This window comes from Lycorma delicatula, chromosome 2 (genome assembly GCF_047948215.1).
Source record: "Lycorma delicatula isolate Av1 chromosome 2, ASM4794821v1, whole genome shotgun sequence".
Lineage (NCBI taxonomy): Eukaryota > Metazoa > Arthropoda > Insecta > Hemiptera > Fulgoridae > Lycorma > Lycorma delicatula.
The window spans coordinates 132944755-132967788 of NC_134456.1; the positions used below are offsets into that span (position 1 = coordinate 132944755).

The 23034-nt window shown below is 28.6% G+C and overlaps 1 protein-coding gene across 1 annotated transcript in view; it reads left to right on the forward strand.

Annotated features, from left to right (window-relative positions):
- Positions 1 to 23034, forward strand: part of LOC142320256 (neuroligin-1-like) — a 770210-nt gene that overhangs the window by 53404 nt on the left and 693772 nt on the right. The window lies entirely within an intron of this gene.

A 23034-nucleotide genomic window follows, 5' to 3' on the forward strand; every position in this document is an offset into this window, starting at 1 on the left:
ATGAATTGTTTTTAATACCAATTTAGGCTTTGCTACACCTCTTGTAGTATGTAATATTTTTCTATAATTTTAATTTTTGTAAAATGTAAATAAGAAAGTTATTTAATGTTCAAAATAATTTTAAACAACTTTCTTTAAAACGGCTTCCAATAACCGGAAATTTCGTTTTATTAATCATTCTTCTTTTAAAAGTATTAGATAACATGAGGAACGTTTTTTTTCTTCTTTATTATGACGATGAATACATTGTTAGTGTTCAGAAATTGTAATATCTATCCTGAAAGTAGAAATTCAATATAATCGTATAAAACAAACTTAATGTTAATACAAATTTTAAACCATTTTCCTATGCAGATATGATGACAAATTTCCGATTGTTTCCTGTAACAAATGTAAGTAAAAATATGTATCAACTTATGACGGAAAACTTTATTTAATGCAAAACTTTTATTAACTTTTTGAGAAGTTAAAATTCAACGAACTCACTTGTATTTAGCTTTAACAGCTAAACTTTCTACATTGCGCAGTATGTGGAATATACGTATATATATAAACAAATATGATAATATAGTATATACGTTCTTAATTTTCGCAACTATGCAAATCCTATAAGCTACTTTAAGCCCAACAACTTTGTTAACTTAAATATAACAATTCTGAGAACTATTGCTGGTAGGGAAATGTACAGATGAAGAACAAACTGCAAAATCCTATCAGAAAAGATTCTACATTATAAAGGAGAAATTGCCGTAAAAATTAATTAATATATTTTACTTATAATATAAAAAAAAAATATTACAATCGGTTGTATGCAAAAGCGAAAATTTTTATCTACAAAAAAAATAGTAAATATTGCGCCCTTTTTAAAAAAATTAATACTTTTTTAAGTTGAATTTTAAGTACTCTTTAAAAAAAAATTACGCTGAAGAAAGATTTAACGGAAATTTATAAAATTTTAATACAAAAAACCAAACTAGATATGTTATAGCTGGGTATTTTTTTAAAGATATGAAGAAACAAATTTGGGAGTGGTCGTAAAACGTATTTGGATTTCAAGAGTGAAAATTTATGTAGTATATCGTTGTTAAGTGTTGTGTATTATATAAGCGTGTTAAAATCTGGTTTTTCTATATGTGTTGAATATGAATATTGTGGTGAAGTTGATGGATTTGTAATATGCATTTACTTGGTGATTTGTAAATGGTGACTATTTTGCTGTAGAGGGCTTTGCAGTTCTCATTACACCTTGGTTTGAAGCTGTGCCCCGTTTGACCAATGTAGATTTTAATGAGGACTGAATAATTCACTTTATTTATTCCATTCGTAGAGTTTATTTGGTGGCTGTGTTCTGAGTGTAAATAATTTGCTATGTTTTTTGTTCAATGTAGCCTTGTTATTGTTGCAAATATTCCTCATTGACCTAGTTAATTAATTACAGATGTAAAGTGAATGAAGCATATACTCATTATTATTTTTTTATAACAATTTTATTTAACATTTATCATCATTATGGAGTACTTAACAAGACATGTACAGTTGAATCTTTACATATCTAAACTATAAAACAAAATCCTCCATATAAAGAACTTTTTTTTTCTTTTTGAACTGTATACGAGTAATTTGCTTTCCTGTAACAAAGGGAGGTGGCCAGGGAATTCGTTCATTTTGGCTATTCCAATGTTGAGAAATTTGTTCATATAGGTAAAATATGAACAATAACTTGTAAGCTCCAAACCCCTAAACGTGTAAACCTCAGCGTGGTGGTGAGCCATCTTGTTCGAAGTTAACGTTGGGTTTTCGAAGTTCTATTTGTGGTTCTGCGTACTCGTGTAACATGTCTTTATAACTAGCGCTAGTAACCGTTGGCTGTGCAAAGAATGGTCCGATCACATCAACATAAGCAGTCATCGCCCACCCAATGTTAATTTTTGGCCTGTCACGTCTGTTTTCCGAACGGCATGAGGGTTCCCATTACCCCAAGTTCAACAATGATGACGGTTAACGTGATAAAAAATGGAAAGAAGCTTTCTCAGAGAATATTACTTTTTCTAAAAACGCTTATCTTCGTACAATTTACTAAGAATGTCATGGAAAAATTGTAACGGCGTAGTTTAACATCATCTTTAATTGCATGCACAAATTTAATTTTCTATGCATGAAGGTTTAGGCACTTTTTCAGGACCTTCACAATTTTCAATTGTATTATCTCCAGTTTTAAAATCGGACGACGAGTGGATATACCCGGGCTTCTCTGTAACACTCGATCCACCGCTTCCTCTGAGACGGGAAATCAGCCAGCACCTTTTTCTGTGTACTTCCCTTCCTCTATCCTGAAACTGCTGACATCAATGTTGAATTCTATCTTTATTAGGAGGATAACGTCGTACTCTAAACGAAAACGTTTACAAACAGCTAAAAGTTTAAAACAGAACTCTTTCATGCAATTTTCTTACGCACATGCACGGTAGCCATTGTTCAACTGCCGAACCCTTACATCGTTACATCGTGCCGGTGCGGCATGTTCATTCAAGGTAATCAGTAACTCTAGTACATTGATTCTCAAAATTTTTCGCTCACCAACCACATTGGGAATCAAGATTTTTTTAGCGCCCCCTAAAATTTTTACACTTACCATCTGTTAAAAATAATTAATGAAATTGCTCTTTTTAGGATACGCTCTTAAAAACAGCAATTAAAGGGTTTTGATCTAGATTAACTGACAAATTTTGAAGTCTTTAAAGTAGCGTTGCAGTTTTTGGATTTTGTTCATTTTGTGCCGAGATATTGAAATGATTAATTATTGAGACTGTAACATCATCTTGGGTTAATCTGCGAGGGGATGATTCATTTTACAGTCTCAATCATTAAAGAGTTCAATACCTCGAAAAAAAATAAACAAAAGCCAGAAAACTTCAACGCTACATTAAAGACCTCACAAGTTGTCATTAAAGCTAGATCAGCTAGATCAAAACCCTTTAATTTCCATATTTATTTATACCTATACATTGCTTAGATCGAGAGATACGCAGCATTAAAGACAAAAGAAGGCTTTTCTCTTTAAATTAGAATATTTTGGTTCTGAAAAACCGCAGAGAAACATACAAGAAAAGAAATTAAGGCTCAAGTCTTAAGCATTTAAACGATTTTAATGCGATTTATTGAAAAAATTTCGTTTTCTCTTCGCACTCGATCAAACACAAAGAAAAACTTACAAATCTTTTAAAACATTATTCTCATTGATTTATTTTTAATTTGATGATTTTTCAAATCTGAAATATACTGTCAAAAAGTAGAGTATTCAAGCTTTAATTTGTTTTATTTGTCTCTAAACCTCTTGGTTGGAAAGTTAAAGTAGTTTGAATACAATCATTTTTTATCATAAATATACTCGTAGGTGTCGCTTAATTTTTTTGTACTAGTGTAGTACCCTATGCAGGTACATAATTTTAGTTTGAAATATCAGGAAATATAATGCCTTTTTTTAATCAGTCATCGCCTTATTAGACCGCCTGAATGCTTCCAATTTTCCGTGGGCCTTCTATCGCCCCTCCTGAAGGCCACCAACGCCCACAATTGAGCGTTATCGTCCACTTTGAGAACAAATGCTCCAGTACCAACACTAAAGTTTGAAGAAAATCAACGCGCACTACATTGCTTTATTCATTTTTTATAACTACTAAAATGCGCTGAATAATTTATGTTCACCTGTACATTATTAGATATTTGGTTTCATTTTTATTATAGTATTATAATCTTAATTGTTGTATATTAATAGTCGAATATGCCACAGTATTGTAACAGTATAAAAATTTAATGAATATTTAATTTAGTTTATATGCTGGAAATTCATTAGTGTTCTTCGTATTTATTTGAGCAGAAAATCGCAAACAAATTTCTATGTGCACTCTTGTGAAGTTTTCAATTTTTAAAATAATTCAAATGAAAATTTTAATTAAAAGTGTTCTCTTTCTCTCAGAATATTTAAATTTTATTGTATCTGAATATTTATTGTATCGTAAAACAGTATTCTTTCAGAGATTACAAGTTTAATATAAATGTCATATCTTGGAAAGAAATATTTAATAATATATAGAAAGAAGATTGACGTGGAGAAAAGTATTCTAAAATACCGGATTACTAGAGCTTTATGTATTATAGGGTACAAGCCCAGTCTTGAGAAGTCCATTGTTTTCCTCGGATTTTCATCCGCTAAGGTTGAAGCCTTCCCGGTTGAGAAATGGGATTTAATCTGGGCACTGATGTGAATATCGTTCTCTTTTGAAACCCTGTGATGAATATTCATGCAGAGAAAGTGGTTGTCGCCCCGTATTACTCAACTCTTGTGCAGCTGCATGTAACGTAGTTTACTCATACTACTTTTCTGTTTCTACTTTTACTGATTACCTTCTGTTCAGTGTATTATATTAGCTACTTTAGCTGTTCATAGTTAAGAGTGTAATAATATATTTTTATTATACAAACTTAATGTTTAATTTTGAATAAGGAAAGTAAAATATTATTTTTTATGCATCAGTAATAAGATCCGATTTCAATAGTCTATTCAGATTTTAATTATATATTATAATATGGCAGATTATCATAAAATAAATATAATAAATTATATTATTATTTTATAACAGTAATATTATAAAATATTAAAATTCATTTTATTAGCAATTAACAGCGATGAGATTGAAATGTTTAATTTTATTCTTCTAAAATAACGAACCAAAATTATTTCTGTACATATTTTGTTTTGTCAAATAGAATTTCTTTCTACATAACAGAAATTAAGTACAAAAACTTTGTTTTTTTACTTCAAATTTAACCGATGGGCAGCGGAATGATTAAGTAAAACAATTTTTTGAGAATGTTACCCTAATATGTTGAAGAAAATAAGAACATAAATATATAAAACTCCTTCTAGAACTTTTTCATCCTTGTATTTATGGTTTATTATTACAATACTTCAGTATAAAATATTTTCCTTACCTTTTTTTATATTCATTTAACAACAAAACCTATAAATAAGATATAAGATAAGTAAGATATCGTTTATTAATAATAAAGTAATCAAAAAATGTTTAATGTTCTATGATAGTGATTTAGACTTTATAATAAAACCAAAAATTATTTTTGTTACTTTATTGTTTGCTATTATATATATATATATATATATATATATATATATACACACACACACATAAGAATTTTTATGTGTCTGTTTGTCTTTTTACTCACCAACAATTCCAAACAAGAGAAAAATTGTTATTTACATTTAATTTTGTAAACCCCCCATTTCCTTTTCACTCCCTTACCTCAAATTTTTCGATTACGTTTGCCAAAATACAGCAATAAAAAAAATTTCAGCAATGATGAAAATTCACAAATATATAATCCAAAAAACGCTGAACCAGTTGATTCGGTTTCACTCATAATATTTGATGTTGAATATTAGGGATTGAAATGAGGGACAACCCGGGCGAAGACTGGGTACACGGCAAGTACTATTATATATATGAAGCCTATTATAAAAATTACATCAGGAAATATACGTGTGATTGTCCATGGATAACAAAATGAACTATTCTAGCATTCTTCTAGAAAGATCATGCTGAAAATCTTGTTCAGATTACAAATTAAAAAAAAGTGATTACAATTTCATAACAAAAATATATTTTAATTATATTATATGCTACAATCTTAGTTGGATTTAATCGAAAGGTGGTTGAGTACACTGAGAATATGCGTTAACCAAACAAAATAGAACCATGAACCATTCACTATAAGGAGTGGTGATTGCCCACGGTCCACTTTGATAGCTTTGTAATTGCGCAACTGAGAGTGTGAGATACTTAGGTCTACGCCTCAACCGTCGACTAACGTGGAAAGTTCAAATAAGATAGAAAAGAAGGTAACTTGCAATAACGTTCAAGGAAATGTTCTGAGTGTTGGGCAGACGTTCTCAATTATCGTTAATGTAATAAGTTGCTGGTACACTCAACAATTCTAACATCGATCTAGGCCTATGAGATCCATCATTACTGTACAGCGAGCAAGTCCAGTTTCAAAATCTTACAGCGGTTTTACAATAAACTACCAAGGTATTTAACACAGCCATCTTGGTTTGCAAAAACCTTAAATGCACGAATAATTAGGTTTACGATAAGTACGGGAGGAAATACAACTACTCAGTTCAAATTACTAACTGCGATTTAACAATCAAATGATATCTTAGCTTTTAACCTAGACCACGGGGATGACGTTAAAGATTAAAAAAGCTACACGTTCTGGACCTTTGTGACCCTATAATGTCTTAAATGTAACTTCAGCTTTGTGTTCTGTGCATTATCTCTTCGATTTTTATTTTCATTTATCGCATATTCATTTCTTTTTTTCTCGTTGTTTCATCGTTTTTCTAGTTATTCATTACTTGTTTTATTTTTTTTTCTCTTTCTGTTAAGTGGTAAATGTTCACAATTTCTGAATTTACTGCTTAATTTACTGTCACAAAAGTTATTTATAATACTAGTGTGTAATTTTTGAAGAGTTTCACCAGGAACTCCTTATCGCAAGTGTGATCTAATTTACTTAAGATTAAATGCAACCGATTGCAAATTAAATTTGAAACTAAAAAACTAAAAAAAATCCTAAAATAATATAACTTGAATTAAAGATATCCGAATGCATTTCGTTAGATGAATAGTAATTAGAATTAATTTAAAGCTCCGAAACTAAAAAATATGGCTTTTTTAAGAAAATTCTTTAAATACGATAATTATTTTTTAATTAATAAGATAGAAAATAGTGCTGCCCTTTTCGAAAGTATCTACTTTGTTTTTTGCAATAAAAAATATTTTTGTTTTGTTCGAAGTGGATATTGTTAAGTATCTTAATATTTCTATATACCTTAATTTAACTCATTCTTATTCTTCAAAGATCACTGAGATAAATATATTGTGCAGTATTTTGGAATGGAATTTCCTTAATTACTTTTATTTATTGAGAAAAATGTGAAACGGATAGTAAAAATCAAATGCTATTTCTTTTAAAAATAGTTATTTACAAAAGTTACGAATTGCCTTACATTGTACACAAGACTGAGTAATACAGAGTGATTCAAAGAAACGGGAAATTTAAAAAATTAAATAACGTTAATGAAAAAGTTTTTTTTTAGAAAATGAATTTTATTTCATGTAATTGTACAAATGTTGCCATTTTAGGATACATACATTTTAGTTTATTTTTTAAAGATGACATCTTCCAGGTGACCTCTTCTACGTAAACACTCACGAAGTCTCTTCGTTAAATTGTTCAAGGTTTGACGTAACATCTCAACTGGAATTTCCGCAATTGCTTCTCGGATCTTTGCCTTCAGTTCTTCGTTGTAGCAGGTCTACTGTGGAACACTTTGCTTTTAAGGTGACACCACAAAAAGTAATCGCAAGCTGAAAGATCAGGCGATCTGGGAGGCCATCTAATGTCACCATTTTGTGAAATGACACGTTGTCCAAACAATCGGCGTACAGCTGCCATCGATATTCGTGCAGTATGTGACGTTGCTCCGTCTTGTTGAAACCAGGCTGCGTTAAGAATCGGTGGAAATCTCTTTTGTTGTTCCACAACAAAGGTTCAAGCATGGCTACGTAACGAGCCGACGTCACTGTAATCGCAAGACCGTTGTCATCCTCAAAAAAATAAGGGCCTATAACACCGTAAGATGACATAGCACACCACACGGTCACTTTCTGGCTGTGCAAAGGACGCTGGTGTAGCTGCGTAAGATTTTCTTGTGCCCAGTATGTGACATTTTGCTTGTTAACAAATCCACTGAGGTGGAAATGCGCTTCGTCTGACATCCACAGTTTGTGAACAAACTCTTCGTTATCATTTATCTTCTGAAGCATTACATTACAGAATTGTGCTCGCACAACTGTATCGTTCGGTTTCAGTTCCTGGACGATCTGCAACTTGTATGGATGGTATTGCAAGTCCTTCACTAACATTCTTCGAACACTTGAAACTATGCAATTGTAAAGATGCTGAGGACGACGGATTGACCGATGTGGACTTCGTGTGACACCATCTTGTAAAGTTTGAACATTCTGTAGTGTACGGACGGTTCGCTCACGGCGTGGAGGATTCTTTTTCATTGCCGAACCAGTTTCCTCAAAATTAGATACCCATGTTTTAATTGCATGTGCTGATGGAACACGGTCGTGCCGTCCCAGATTAAAAAGACGGCGAAATTCTCTACGCGCTCCCTCCACACTGTCATTGTTTTTGTAAAAAGCTTTGATACCAAATGCACGTTGCGCACCACTCCAAGGATCCATGACAACTAAATGGCAGGTTAGGTTAGAGAGGCTGGCCCCACTTATCAAGTGGTACCAATCGCCCACGGCTACCAACACAACTTTCAAAATTTCCCGTTTCTTTGAATCACGTGTACATTACATTATTTTATTACCGTATTCTAAAAAAACTATGATTTGATTTTCAGTTAATTTTTTGGAGATAATTACATAGTATCTTAAAATATATTATTAGAAGAGATAAAGTAACTGCACTGTACATAATAATCAGTTACTTACATCTATAAGCCTTCATAATATGCTAAAAAAAACCCTTCGGTTTGAGATTTTTGCAAGCAATTTTCTCTATAAAAAAATTATCATTATATTCATTTTTATCTTAATTCAGAATCTTTAAGTGAAAAATTTTTTTGAGTTCTGTTATTCGAATGAATTCAATTTAAAAATTGTTTTGGAATTTAAATAGTTTTATTTATATGGTTTAAATTATATACTGCCTGCAGCTGAATGAACTCCAGCTAAATGTAATATTTTAGTATAGTGAAAAATAATATTTATACAACTTTTAAGGTAGCTATAATTTTTGAGCACAAGAAAATATCTCTATGCCATTTCCTTTCATATTTTTAAAATTATATTCTTATAAAATTTAAACATTTTTTACTAAAAAATGGTAGAATAATAAAAAATAATTTAAAACATATTTAATTAGTATGTTGTATGAAGTTTATAATATGTCGTCTGAGGAAAGGTTTTTTAATTTCTTGTAAAATAAAAATTATAAATTCGAAGCTTATCTTTTATAGACTAATTCATAAAATAATAATTAAATTTCTGATTCAAGATTAAGGTTTGAAAAAGTTGATAAAGTTTTAAACTATTTATTTATTTTTTTTTTAAATAACGAGATTTAACTTGACATAAAAATTCAAATAGCTTATAGCTATTTGCATTAGTCATTTGTGTATCTGCAGGTTGTTACAATATTAGCAGAAAGTAAGATTTGTGGTTAAACATGATTTATACACTCCACTCTACTAGAATTCTTTTGCTTAGAGGAAGTTTAATTCGGAGAGCCCGCTCTTGCTATAAAAAATAACATAAATCAGAGTAATTATCAAAATTTTATCAAGAAATCTCAAGAACCAAGCCTAAATGGTAATCTTAAACTTCTTTGACTGCTTACAGTTTATCAAAAGTAGAATTCGCCTGGGACACTGCTTGTAAAGACGTTTTCGCTATTCGTACTATTAAAAATTTTATTTAATCAACAATTCTAAATATTACCAGCCACTCTAATTTTAATAAATAATATATTAATTTGTGACAGAATTAAAATTTATAGCCAAATTAAAAACAAAAAAAATCTATAACTTATTTTTATATTATTTTTATTTAATTCCATAAAAAATTATATTTGCAGTATAGACGTATAACTGAACACAAGATATAATTATGTGGTAATTTTTTATTTCTGTTGGTTTCTTATTTTAGAAATTTCCAAATATTTAAGTTATTAATAATAGTTATTGCACCAAATGGTTGAAAGGTTGCACCTATATTTATAAGTTTTACTTTTAGTTTATATTTTCAAAAACAATGTGCACATAATCTGTGCCAATAAGTTTAACAAGCCGTCATCCTCCGTGGCGCGTGTGATAGCGTCTTGGTTTATCATCCTGAGATCCCGGGTTCGAATTCGAGTTAGGCATGGCATTTTCACACGCTACAAAATTGCCATTACATCTAATTCTTTGAAGCAATACATATCGGTGGTCCCGGAGGCTTAAAAAAAAGATTTAACAAAATCACATGTTGATTTCTTTGAGAAATTTTAAACAGAATATTAAAATACGTGGCTTAAATAATAAATATAAAAAAATAAAAAAAATATTATGTCAAATAATACAGGCTTAAATAACAGTCAAAATATATGTAATATCAGTATAACAATACACGTGTAAAATAATGTCCAGAGCATTTTAAATTTTATTTCCTTTTTATTTGTTTGCTTCGCAGAAATCTTAATATTTTTTTTATGAAATATTTTATTATGTAGCCCTATTTTAGATTTATTTAAATTGTTTGGAAGTTAGTAGGAATTAACGTTCTGCTTTTGCATGCTTATATGGACGTGCGCGTACTATTTAATGTACATCTGTGGGCGCACGCTTAAGCAACCTAGTCTGTTTCCGTTAATCTGGAGTTACACTGTAATAAATAAATAAACTTTTCTTAAGCAACATGCAACACCACTTAATATATTTACACTCGATTTAATTCGATACAGTTTTGTTTTGCTATATTTTACAAATAGGTCTCTGCGAAAATATTGGTGGAAAAGTTAGACAGCGTAAGGATAATCCCTAACTTATGTGTAATGCAAACCTATTTTCTGTTTTAACGTATATCATGATAATATTTTTAAAAAAACAAAATTTTCTCGACGAGTTGAAACAGTGAATATAATGTATGGTATGTAGAAGGTTCATTAATTTTTTCTTCACATTATCTGTCGGATACGGGACAGAAGCATGTAAAACCATCTGATCACAAGTGAAATCAGCTACTGTTACTTTTTTTTGAGTAATGATATGCTTTGCATAACCTGTTCCGATGGTGAATTGAGTGAAGTGTTCTTGCAGGTCTGAATACTGCTTGTATTCCAATGGGCTTGCCTTTCAATTTTGTGTTTGGGTAGGCCAACGGAAAACCACTTCACTCCTAATTAATCCTAGTAAGCCTGGCATCCTTGTTATTCTTTTAACATGTATCAATTTTGGGTATTTTTGACTCATGTCAGGGTTATCTACAGCTACTATGTTTCTGCCATTCCATAAATAGACATGTATAAGTATTAACTTATCATTATCTTTAATTTAAAATTCGACGAAAGCGCATCTGTAAAATTTTCAGTAGTTAATAAAATGAAATAATGAAATAGATGAAAACGAATTATAAGTGATATTGATAAAAAAGGAATCTATATATGACATACATACATATGTATATATATGTATATATTGTATATATATATATATATATATATATATATATATATATATATATATATATAGTTATGCACATTAATTTTTGATAAATAATTCGTCGGGTATTTTTTGCTAATCTAATGACAGGTAATTTAAAAATGTAATATTTTAGATAAATTTATTCATGGAGAAGTTGTAATTTATAGGTCAACTGATTTGTTGCATTAATTACAAAATTAAAAGAGTTTTTCAGTAATTGGCACTAAAACCGGTTATTAAATGTTTATCTTTGATTAAAAAATAACAAACCTATAAATGTATAGAACGATTTTTGTAAAGCAACATTTAATAGATAAATATATTTTTTATGAGTGAAAGAGTTAATAAAGCATATTAGCCTCTAATTAAATCCTGCAGTATTTTACTTTTAAAAGATATGCATGTTTGTTCTAAACCATACTTAATGACGGACTTATAATGTCTTTTAAATCGTTAATTTCAGTGATAGGCGGATTATACAATATAATTAATAAAAAGATAACCAACAAAATGCTTTTGTCAGAATGAAATTAATGCTTTATATAAACATGTACATTATTCTGTACAGTTTAACCTTTTTCAATCACAGGTTTATAAATCCTACTTTGTCTAACAAGTATCTGATTTATTGTAATGAATTTTTTATTATCAGCACAATAATTCCGTAATACGTTAATGCTGTACAGTAAATTATTCAAAGTAGTAATATCCCATAACTGCGAAAGAGATTAGTTATTTTCCATAACATCACGGTGAGTGAAAATTTTTTCTTGCATGCAGATTTATATTCTTTAACATGTTGTGACACGTACAAAATTCTGGATTTCAATTCGTATAAATCGTTTCATATATTTACTATAATTCCTTTTCATATAATTGTTTTTTAATCTATTTTTGTATTTTTATTAACAATAATAAAGTTTAAGTAAACAAAACAATTTTTATTTTTCAACCTTGGTAGAAAAGCAATAAGGATATTGCTGCTATCCACGAAGAACTTCATCTGTGATTTCCTAATCTTTCTGTAGAGACCAGTCAACATGCTCGAAGTACAAATGCAAAATTCGAAAATAGTTGAGGTAGTTGGAGATGCTCAACAATAATGTTGGCCGATAATTATTGCACTTTAGAAAATAATAATCACCTTTCTGAGTATATATTTTTAATGAGCCCCAAACTAGAAATATTTCTATTAGGCTAGAAATATCCACAGAAAGTTTACATTTTGTCAGTCAAGATTACTTTCTTGCGCTTCATGAAGTTTAAGAAGAATGGAATTTTGTGTGAAATTGATTATTTATTGTAAAGAAACTTCTTATTTCTTCATTCAGTGATATTCTTATTTGTAATTAGGAAACTGTGAATTTTAATGACATTAGTATTCGTTATGAACAGAAATATTTATTTTATATAACTGAAATATGAAAGCTAAGTACTTAATAAGATTTTTTTTAATAATTCCATTTAGATAATAATGAAAGAATGCCCAATAATAAAATTTTCTGATAACAATATTCTGATGGTCAAATTAAAACAATCAAGTCTGAAACATTTTATTTAGCTCAGTAGTCTTGTCAACTATTTACGATCTAAATTTTCATTGGCAAATGTTTTCCCTATTTTTAAAAGTACAACTTCTTTACTTTTTCCCCTTTTTCTTTTCACTTAATTTATCATATTCCCAATGAATTCCACCGATATTTAACGTTACTTTGGTTAAAAACAATTTCTCAGTTTTAGAGGTCGAAATATTAAAGAAACTTTTAACTAAAAAAAAAAAAACAGAATACTCAAGTAGTAGAAAAATGTCGTTATTTATACAATAAAATTATATTTATTAAGCAAAACAAAATTTTTTTCAAAACTAGAATAGTTTTTTATGAAAATGGATTAAAATAGTATATTAAGGATTTAGAAATATTCAAAACACTTCTATCGGGAGTGATACTTAATGGCTGTAAAAAATTAAACTATAAGTCTTAAAATGAAAATTATAAAAATAAATTAGAAAATAATGGAATTAATTAAAATATTTTTCGAAAAAAGTAGAATTTTGAAATATATTTTAAGGAATATCTTATTTTTTAAACAAAAAAAAAATATTCTTTTAGTAATATTCAGTTCCTTTAATAGATTTGTAGACAGGTTAATTTTAAAATTAGACAGTATTTGGTTACATAAAGACGTATTGTAGGTAAAACCTACACAAAAAGATCATGATTACAATAGTTTCTTTGTGAAGTAATCCACATAGGATATAGAAAACATTATAAAATTATTACACGTGAAACTAATCTGAGAAGAGAAATTTAAGGTGATTAAAAAAAAATTAAGTCTAAGGGAAAAGAATCGCAATATTTTGAATAATTTAAGTAACTATTTCATTGCACAATATGAATTTCAAGGAAGAAAGTATGTTTACAGTGCGTTAGAGAAATATTTTGTAAATATTAAACTTACTGGACGTATAATAATGCACTTTTCAAATGTTATAGAAAATGTAATATTTAAGAAATGTGTTTAAAAAATTTGTACTCAGTAGTTACTTATGTATAGGAATACTAATAAAAATAAATGAACCTTGCAAGCATTCCTTCAAAGTGTTTTCATCAGATTCGATAAAAGTACGGAATCCACTTGCATGAAAGAATAATAAGATTTATAACAATAATAGACAAATTGACAATTTTTTTTTTATTTAAGAACATTATAATTCTAAATACTGGTTGATCCTAAAGTATAGAAAAAATGATGAAACGTAATATATTTTTTAAAAGTATTATTGTATTATGTTATATATTCGTATTTTGGAATATAAATTATAATATCGATTTATTTTTCAATAAAAAAAAGTGTACGTATAATTTGTGGCATATTAGCCAAAAAACAAAAAAAAAAAACGTGCGGATAATGTTTGTGTGTATAATTTTTTGTTATATAAATATAACCTCTTGTTATGATACAAACGTATACTAACTTTTAAAAAATGTACGTTATTTTTCTTTATGAAGTTGTTTGTTTAAAACTGTGAATTTCATTTATTTTTTTTCTCTGTGAATAGAACTTTTTTTTAACCTCCGGGTCCACCGTTAGGGATTACTTCAGAGGATGAGATGAATGATTGTAGCGTGTGTGAAAATGTCATGTCTGACCGGGATACGAACCCGGAACGTTCTGTATAGAGCCTAAAATATTAAAGTATACGTTATATAACCGCCAAAAATATTTGTTATATTGTTGTAAATGTTTGTTTTATTGTTATTGTTTGTTATATATTTATACAAAATAAATTAATCTTTCGCATATCACACAATATTTTCAAACCTATAGTTATTAAAAATTAAATTTTTTTGGTAATATTACTTGTGTTTAAACCACCCGATCCGTATCAATTATTAAAAATCCATCTTCTAATACTATGCTGATCGTTCAATTACAAAGTGAACTACAGTAGTTATAAAATCTAGAATATTAGAAATGCTATCGCTGTTCAAATATATATATTTTTTGTTTGAATTAAATAAATTTATTATGAACTAAAAATCCCGTATTCTCAATCTACAGAAAATATTCGATTATTCTGTGTAAAATATTTTAAAAAATTTACATGAAATGAAAGAAAGAAAGTTTCAAATTAAAAATTATTTGTTAAAAAACAATTTTTATTCTTAATAAGGACATCATTTTTCAAAATTATTAACTTAAGAATAACTGTCAAAATGAGTGATCACTGTAAATGTGTTTTGCTTTTGTTTATGTTGGTCATTGATGAACTTTTGAAACGACAGACCGAACCAAATTTTTAATATGTCTATTATGTAAACGAAGTAAAAATAGAACTTTTTACCGTAATAAGTCTAAATAAATAATTTAGGTGATTTTCAATTAATTAAAATCCATTTATGAAATATATTTAAATAAATTATTTGAATAAATCAAAAAATAGTTCTTGCGTTTATGTAATTAATGTATCCAAATCGTATGTCCACCCGCGCACAAAATATTATAAAAAATATTTACCGATTAGTAACATTTAAAAGCGATTTTAAGATGTGAAATACGGAGAATCAGTAGGGACTGTTGAAAAATTCCCTGACAGTATTGATGTATGCCCGCAGAATTCCATAATATCTGTCACTGAAATATATGAGAATGCAGCCACAGAGCAGTGCCTGAAAGCCCCCAGCGGGACGCCACAGCAGCTAACCCAGCTCACACCCTTTTACACACATTACACACATAAATACCCTTACCGTAAATTCTTTATTCATCCTTACATTTCTTATATATTGCGCACAACACTGTAAAAAATAATAATTATCATTACTTTTATTAATGTAATTTTCATACCACTGTATATTTGTGAAAACCTACTGGTTTAAAATCATACATTTGTATGATAATGTACGTTTATTTTATTTTATTTAGTGCTGCGAGTAACGGCTGAATGAAATTATTCAATATTTAAAACATAAATAATTTTGAAACGTTTCAGTAATAAAGCCTAAAATGTAAAATGTTTTATGTAAACAAAAAATACGAAAAATAGAGTTTTTTTGCGACTGCTTAATCGGAAACATTGCTCAAGTTTATGAAGTGAATTTATAGAAATTAATTGAGTATATAAAGAGATAACTACATGACAAATGAACCTGTCTCATTCATTATAGAACTATCTAAGGAAAACGCGTTGCCTTTCATTTTAACTTTTAATTTTCTTACGTCGAGTAAGAAAATACTCTTCAGTTTAATTGGAATCACTAAGAAAACGATAAGTCTTTCAGTATTAACTTTATGTTCTTTGTTTCTGATCTTATAAGAACTAAATTATCTGAAGCGATTAATCACCAGTGTATTTGATGAGTGATTAATAAGTAATGTAGCTTAGAAATATTTTAGATGAGTTCACCTTTAAAAAATATTATTATATTTTCATTAAAATTATATTAGCTTTATTTGTAAGTAGTGTAGTTTAAGAACTGACGTAACGAGTTGTTATAATATTAGCAATAATAATTATTTTTATGAACTATTATATAGTTTAATGGCATTGTAAATAATTTTATTTCATTTTATATAACCTTGTATTAATATTTTGGGTTCAATGTAAATCTGAGAAACTTGTTTTGAAAAAGGGTTTTTTATTTTTTTAAATTTTATTGTATTGAAATTATTCAATTAAAAAGCTATAATTACGTTATTAGGAAAAACAATAATTACTATAATATAATTGTAGTCCTATAATTACTGCAGTTTTCGCAGTAGAGAATATTTAGATAGAATTTTAAGAATTCCCTTGCATGAAGAAATTGATACTGTATGTGAACATGTAGGGTGTACTACAATAGTTGCATTTCTACAATGCATCTTGTATTTTTCTTTCAGAAAAAGTTTGATTTATTTAAATGGTTGTAACTTGAATTTTAGTGAATTTGTCCATCAAGTAACATTCTAATTTTGTCTTTCAAAAACACTCAATTATTATTTAAAAATCAATTTTGCTTTTTTTTTAATAAATTTTTATAAAATCACTGTTCATTCGAATTCTCTTGGGCTTAACCAATTGTAATTCCATCTAAGAAAATGTTGACAATTAACGTACGCACCTAGCGATCAATGGATCATAGTGACTCATTCTGACCAAAACATGCTGAATTTTTATAACGCCAAAATACCCTTATTTTACAGTTAGAAAAAGAATTTAAATTTTATTTAAAGCTATGTATTATTCCGTTTCTTTTCATTTGGAGAGGGTTTATAGTAATTATAATTGAAACATTTACAAAAATAATAATAATTATTATTATTGAATATACCTTTTAAAATATTAAAATTTAACACAGTAAACTTAATACTAAAATAAAATCTATCTGTTTTATTTATAATGTTGCGTTTTCAGAAGACATAACTGTTTTCAATATGGAATTTTTTTTAGTTAGAGACTGAAGAATTTTCTGAAGTGAGGGAGGGTGGTGTTAGATGTTGAGGATTTATTACGTCCCAAATATTGAGGATTTGAGTCTTCAAGTAATGTTAAAGACTGAAATCCTCAATGTCTAAAACATTTGTTATTTTCAAATTACAACATAATCGTTTTCCTGCAATGTTTCTTTGAGTAATTGCTGTTGAAATTGGATTTTACTGAATTATATATGATTTTATGATGATCGTTCTTGATATGTAGATCTTTCTGGATTTATCTGTTCCATTTAGTTAAAGATGATAATTATTAGACAAGTTTACAAACTTAAATTGTCAATATGTACCGTATGGAAATCTACAGAATATGATTTTTACAATAAATTAATGAAAGTTTCAGTTTGAAGAAAATGGACCCACGAGCACACGATTTATTTTAGACGGTTTCAAATTAAAATAACAGCGAACCGTATAATGAAAACAAATACTTCCTTTCACAAAAAAATTGCTTAAATTTACTAATTACTTTAAAATTTTGTAAATTAGACAATTCTCAAATGGAATATTATTATTTAATTAACAATAATCATATATTATTCAGATACCAATTATCGCTATTTGTATTACTTCAAATTCAATTGCACCTAATCCATAACCGTTCATCTGATAAATTACACTTCGAGAAATAATGCATGTACATGGCAGCTTAAGGTTATCTCTCGATCCAGTTTTATATATTAATAAAAACTAAAATGTATAAAACATTTTTGCTTCATTCTTATAAAATAAGCCTGTCGTTGAATTTTCTTATTTTATTCGTTATTTTTAACTGATAAACTCTTATTTCATTTTTACTTTCTATCCACATCTGAGTTAAGTAGTACTGCTTGTTAGTGTTATATAAAATAAAAATAATTGATAGATACGTGACCGTACATAATTCTTTATTACCACCAAACTTTTCAAAAAATATTTGCTTTATACATGAACTCATTTTTACTTTATTGTACGAAGTAAAGGAAGTATTGTGATCGCCAAAAATTTCGGTTTTCAGATTTCAACAAAAATTATCCATTTCGGCGTGACCTTTGTACGTACGTATATGTATGTACGCTGTATTTCGCATGACTCAAAAACTATTAGCCGTAGGATGTCGAAATTTTGGATTTAGGACTGTTGTAATATCTAGTAATGCACATATCCCTTTTTGATTGCAGTTGAACCAAAATTGTCAAAAAAAAGCCCAAAATCCAACGTTTTGATTTTGGACTTATTCTAAACTTCAGTAATAAGCCCTGAATGAGAGATTTTCAAGATATATCATAAGTGGTACTTATTTTAATTGGTTCCAGAGACATAGCCGAATGAAATTTTAGTTAATGAAATTTTTGTTTCTTACAAGGGAAGGCACATCGGTATCGAATCAGACTTCATCCCATTTTTTTTAACTTTTTTTCTTTTTTAACTTTTTTTAAATTTAAATATATTGATAAATTTTAATTATTAACCCGTTATTGTAAAAAAATACAATGACTAATAATTCAATAATAACAGTAATATATATATATATATGAAAAAAAATCAGAAGTTATTAGTGTAAAAAAATTTTATGTACTATTAAAATGTATATATGTAATTTAATAGGCATTACTACATATTTTTATATGTAATAGATATGGTGAAACATCTGATTATTTAATATTAGTTGAAAATTATAATTTAGAATCATATTATTCTGGATTTTCTAGTTTAATTTATGTTTTATTTTATTTAATTTTTCTGGAATTTCTGTTTAATTTTATTTACATTAAAGTTAACTACAGATTGACTGAAAAATAGACCCTCACAAAAATATATACACTGAGGCATACATGCCCGATCATTGATATATTGCAAAAAATCTTATCTTTTAGTTTACTAAACTTATCTTTTATTTTACTCCTCTGATATTGTGGAACAATATTCTCCCTAAGTAGGAGTTGATCATTATTTGGTTTATTTGTTTTTTTGTTGTAAATCATTTAACCGCTCTTTTGTTTGATATAGTAATTCTTCAGATCATAATTTGTGTTCAGGTTCTCCAGTTTTCAAATTTTATGCATTTTTACATTCATTATCCTCTCTTAATCTTTTTGTTATTTACTTGTCTCCTTCCTCATTATATTTGTCATCTTCTCTTAATGGCTTTATTCTTCCTTAGTTTGTAATATTTTGTTCCTGTTTATTTTTTTTTTAATTTGCTACATTTTTTTCCTTTTTATTCTTTCTTTAGTTTTAAGATTTTCTGATATAGTAATACGAGTAATAAAAGGACATTTACTATATCCTAGTATTTCAGAGTAAGATTGTTGAATTAATAATTGTATAAATATTTGATGTTAATAAAAACTAATATTTCAGCAATTGTGTAACTGTCAATTTTATTAAAGAATTGGAGGATCGTATCTCACTTTCAAATGAAGTAAGTTTAAATGAAGTGCATTAAAAAGTGTGTATATTTAATTTAATAGGCGTTCAAGGAAGTTGTGAGAAGTCCGTATCAGGTTTTATATTAGCCAAACAGTTCTAATCTATTATCATTTTTTTACATTTGTTTCTTTTTGAGTAATAACAAAATAGATAAACTCGCTTAAAAATTTCTAGATCATTATCATTTACTCGTATAGAATTTATTTATGGACAATTATACATTCATATTACTTGATAGGCTTTCAATTTTTTATTGTATTTTAGTAAAATAATGCATTTACCACTTTTATTTTATCGACCATGGGGTTTTTTTTCAGACAAATGAATTTACAGGATCCTGTGCTGTGCCCTAGGGAGATCGCTCACCCAGTAGGCCGGGACTCGTTCTTTTATGTTGCCATTGCCTCCCTGTACCCCTTCCCACTACCCCTCCCCAACTGTACCCCCTCCCCAAAGGAGGGATCCAGCCGGGTCTCCGTCTTTTATTTTCCCACGAACACAGGGGGTCTCTGGTCAGTCATCAAGGGCGGACCACCTTAGCGAACCGGCCTGTCATGTGCAGGGCTGCCCCTGTGAGTTCCTACCTCCAGACTACATCACGTTCCATTCCCTGGCGTTACATTCTTTGGTCTTTATAATCCACTTGACCATGGTAACAACAGTGTCCCATACACGTTTACCCAGTTACATGAACTGAATCGTATTCTCCGGGGTCAATCTACTCGCTCCAAGAGCTTGCCTTATTTCCTCCCATCTACAGCACAAGTATATAATGTTTAACAGTATCAATGCAATTACAGTAGCGACATTCAGATTCTTCTGTCGTACAGGTGGAGATAGGGTCCGTGACCAGTTTTATAGCTGCGAGAGATAGAAACCACCTCCCCGTAACGCCTGTTAACCCACATACCGACCTGGGGGATAAGTCTTTTAGTCCAGCTACCTGTTCTAGACGTGTCCCACTGTGATGGCCACTCTTCCAACATCTATATATGGACCACAGAACTTATTTCTAAGTGGGTCCAACTTTTATTATTTTTAAATATTGGTAAATTTATATGACTTTATTCTACAAATTTATTCACTAATTAAAGAAATATAAATCCGTGGTTTTTACACGTTTAAGTAGAACGTGAAATATATTCATAACTTATTTCATTTATGAAGATTTTAATTTAGGAAAATGTGATAGATTTTTATAAATTAGTTGTATAATTAAAAATATAAACCCATTATGCGTTACCATGTATCAGTAACACCTAGTGATACAAATACTTATATACTGATAAATATGTTGTACATATATATTGTATTGAGTCCATCAAATTGTACATCATATTTTTTTTTTAAATTATAATTAATAAACAAACATTTATTATTAATTTAGCACGTTCGTTTATTTACATATCTTTTGCCACAAATTATCTAACTGACAATTTGTATTTGTATTTCTAGGATAGAATTATTTTGAACAATTCTCATAATGCTCTTGAAACTATATTTATGTTTACGTGGCACGTCATACCCAAATAGTAATTGTATTCAAAGTATTATCTATATCAGTTTGTTATTGTATGCTATCTGCATCAGCACACTAGCCTAATATTATTATTGACTACAGTAGTGGAATATGTAAATATTCGAATTCCTTCTATGAAAATAGAGAGTAAACAGGCTGTTCCATCTTTTACACAACTCCATCGAAAAGTTATTTTTTAATTAAAAATAGTTTTTACTATTACAAAGGTTCTGATATTAAGTACATTTATGTCTTTTGTTAATAGTTTAGTTTATGCGTAAAAAAACATGTTTTTTTATATTATCTCCTGATAGGATTGGATATGTATGGATTTCATAATTTTAGCCGTTAATATCATCAAGCCAGTATGATGATACAAAATAATGTATATCGATAATTTAAAATATAACTCTTATCTACTAACTTAGTGAGGGTATCATATCGTCTGAGGCTTTTAATACGAAAGACCTGAGTTTGAATCTTGATTAGGTTTGATATTTCTTTACACGCCAGAAAAGCACATTCTCAATAAGATAACTTACTTAAGTTTTAATATTCTGGTTTTATTTAAAGAATACAGGATCTTCGTATTGGAAACTAAATGAATTCTTTAAAATAGTCATCTAAAAATGTTGGAGAAGTTTTTAATTCATATATTTATTGTTAATTAAGGAAAATATTAATTTTCTGTAATTGCTTCTTTCAAAGTTATCGTTTATGCATAAACAATGTGGTATAACAAATAAACATTTTTCCGGAAATATCCCTTATTTATTCAATATCTCTACAGAAAATATTTTAATTTCTAGAGGTTATTACTAAGTTACCTTCATCTCATTTGCCCCTAAAATCATGCTTTAATGTAAAAGTGATTTTCAAAATAGTAAACTATTGGTTAATTCTCCCTTTCAATTAGTAGATTTTCGCGCGCACGCGAACACGCGCACACACAATTATGGGATTGGGGAAAATATTTTTTTCATATTCTCCTGGTAGATGGCTGTAATATCGTATAACTCGGTTAATAATAATTAAATATGATAATACTTTTGTGGTTTTGATAAGTGATGTATCACTTAGAATTTTTATGATTAATATTAATTTCTTTATTTAAAAGTTATTTTGTCCGGAAAATTGTGAAAATAAAGAATAAATTCTATACATTTTGAAGTTTTATACAAAAAGAGAAGAACATGAAGAAGAAGAAGAAGAATACTAAATATTTTTGATGTTTAAGGATATGTTCCAGTATCAGTACGTGTGGCATTTAACTGTTCAAGAGTTTTCAAACTACAAATTTAGACGTTAATTGTTCACCTCGCACTTTTCGTTCATGTCTGAAAATAATTCAATGAAATCATGGAAAAAACTGAACAAGACCTTAGTAGTCGTGATGTCGATAGCAACTAAACATACCCAAATAAAAACAGTTTAAAACCATTTGAAGAAGGGGATGGATACAAAAAAAAAATTCTATATTTGGGTGCCACGTGATTTAATAACAACGAAAAATTTATTGGATCGATTTCCATCAGCAAATCGTTGCTAAAATGGAACGAAATTATACATCTTTTGAAATAGTTCATTATGTGGGATCAAAAATCGATCTAGTACGACAATATTGTACGGAAAAATTCATGATCGAAAAAATGAAATTCCGTAAACGATAGCAAAGCCAGAATTGAGACAATAAAAGTTATATTGTGTGTGTGTGTGTGTGTGTGTATGTATATATATATATATATATATGTGCGTGTGTGTGTGTGCAAAAAGTGGTCGATCA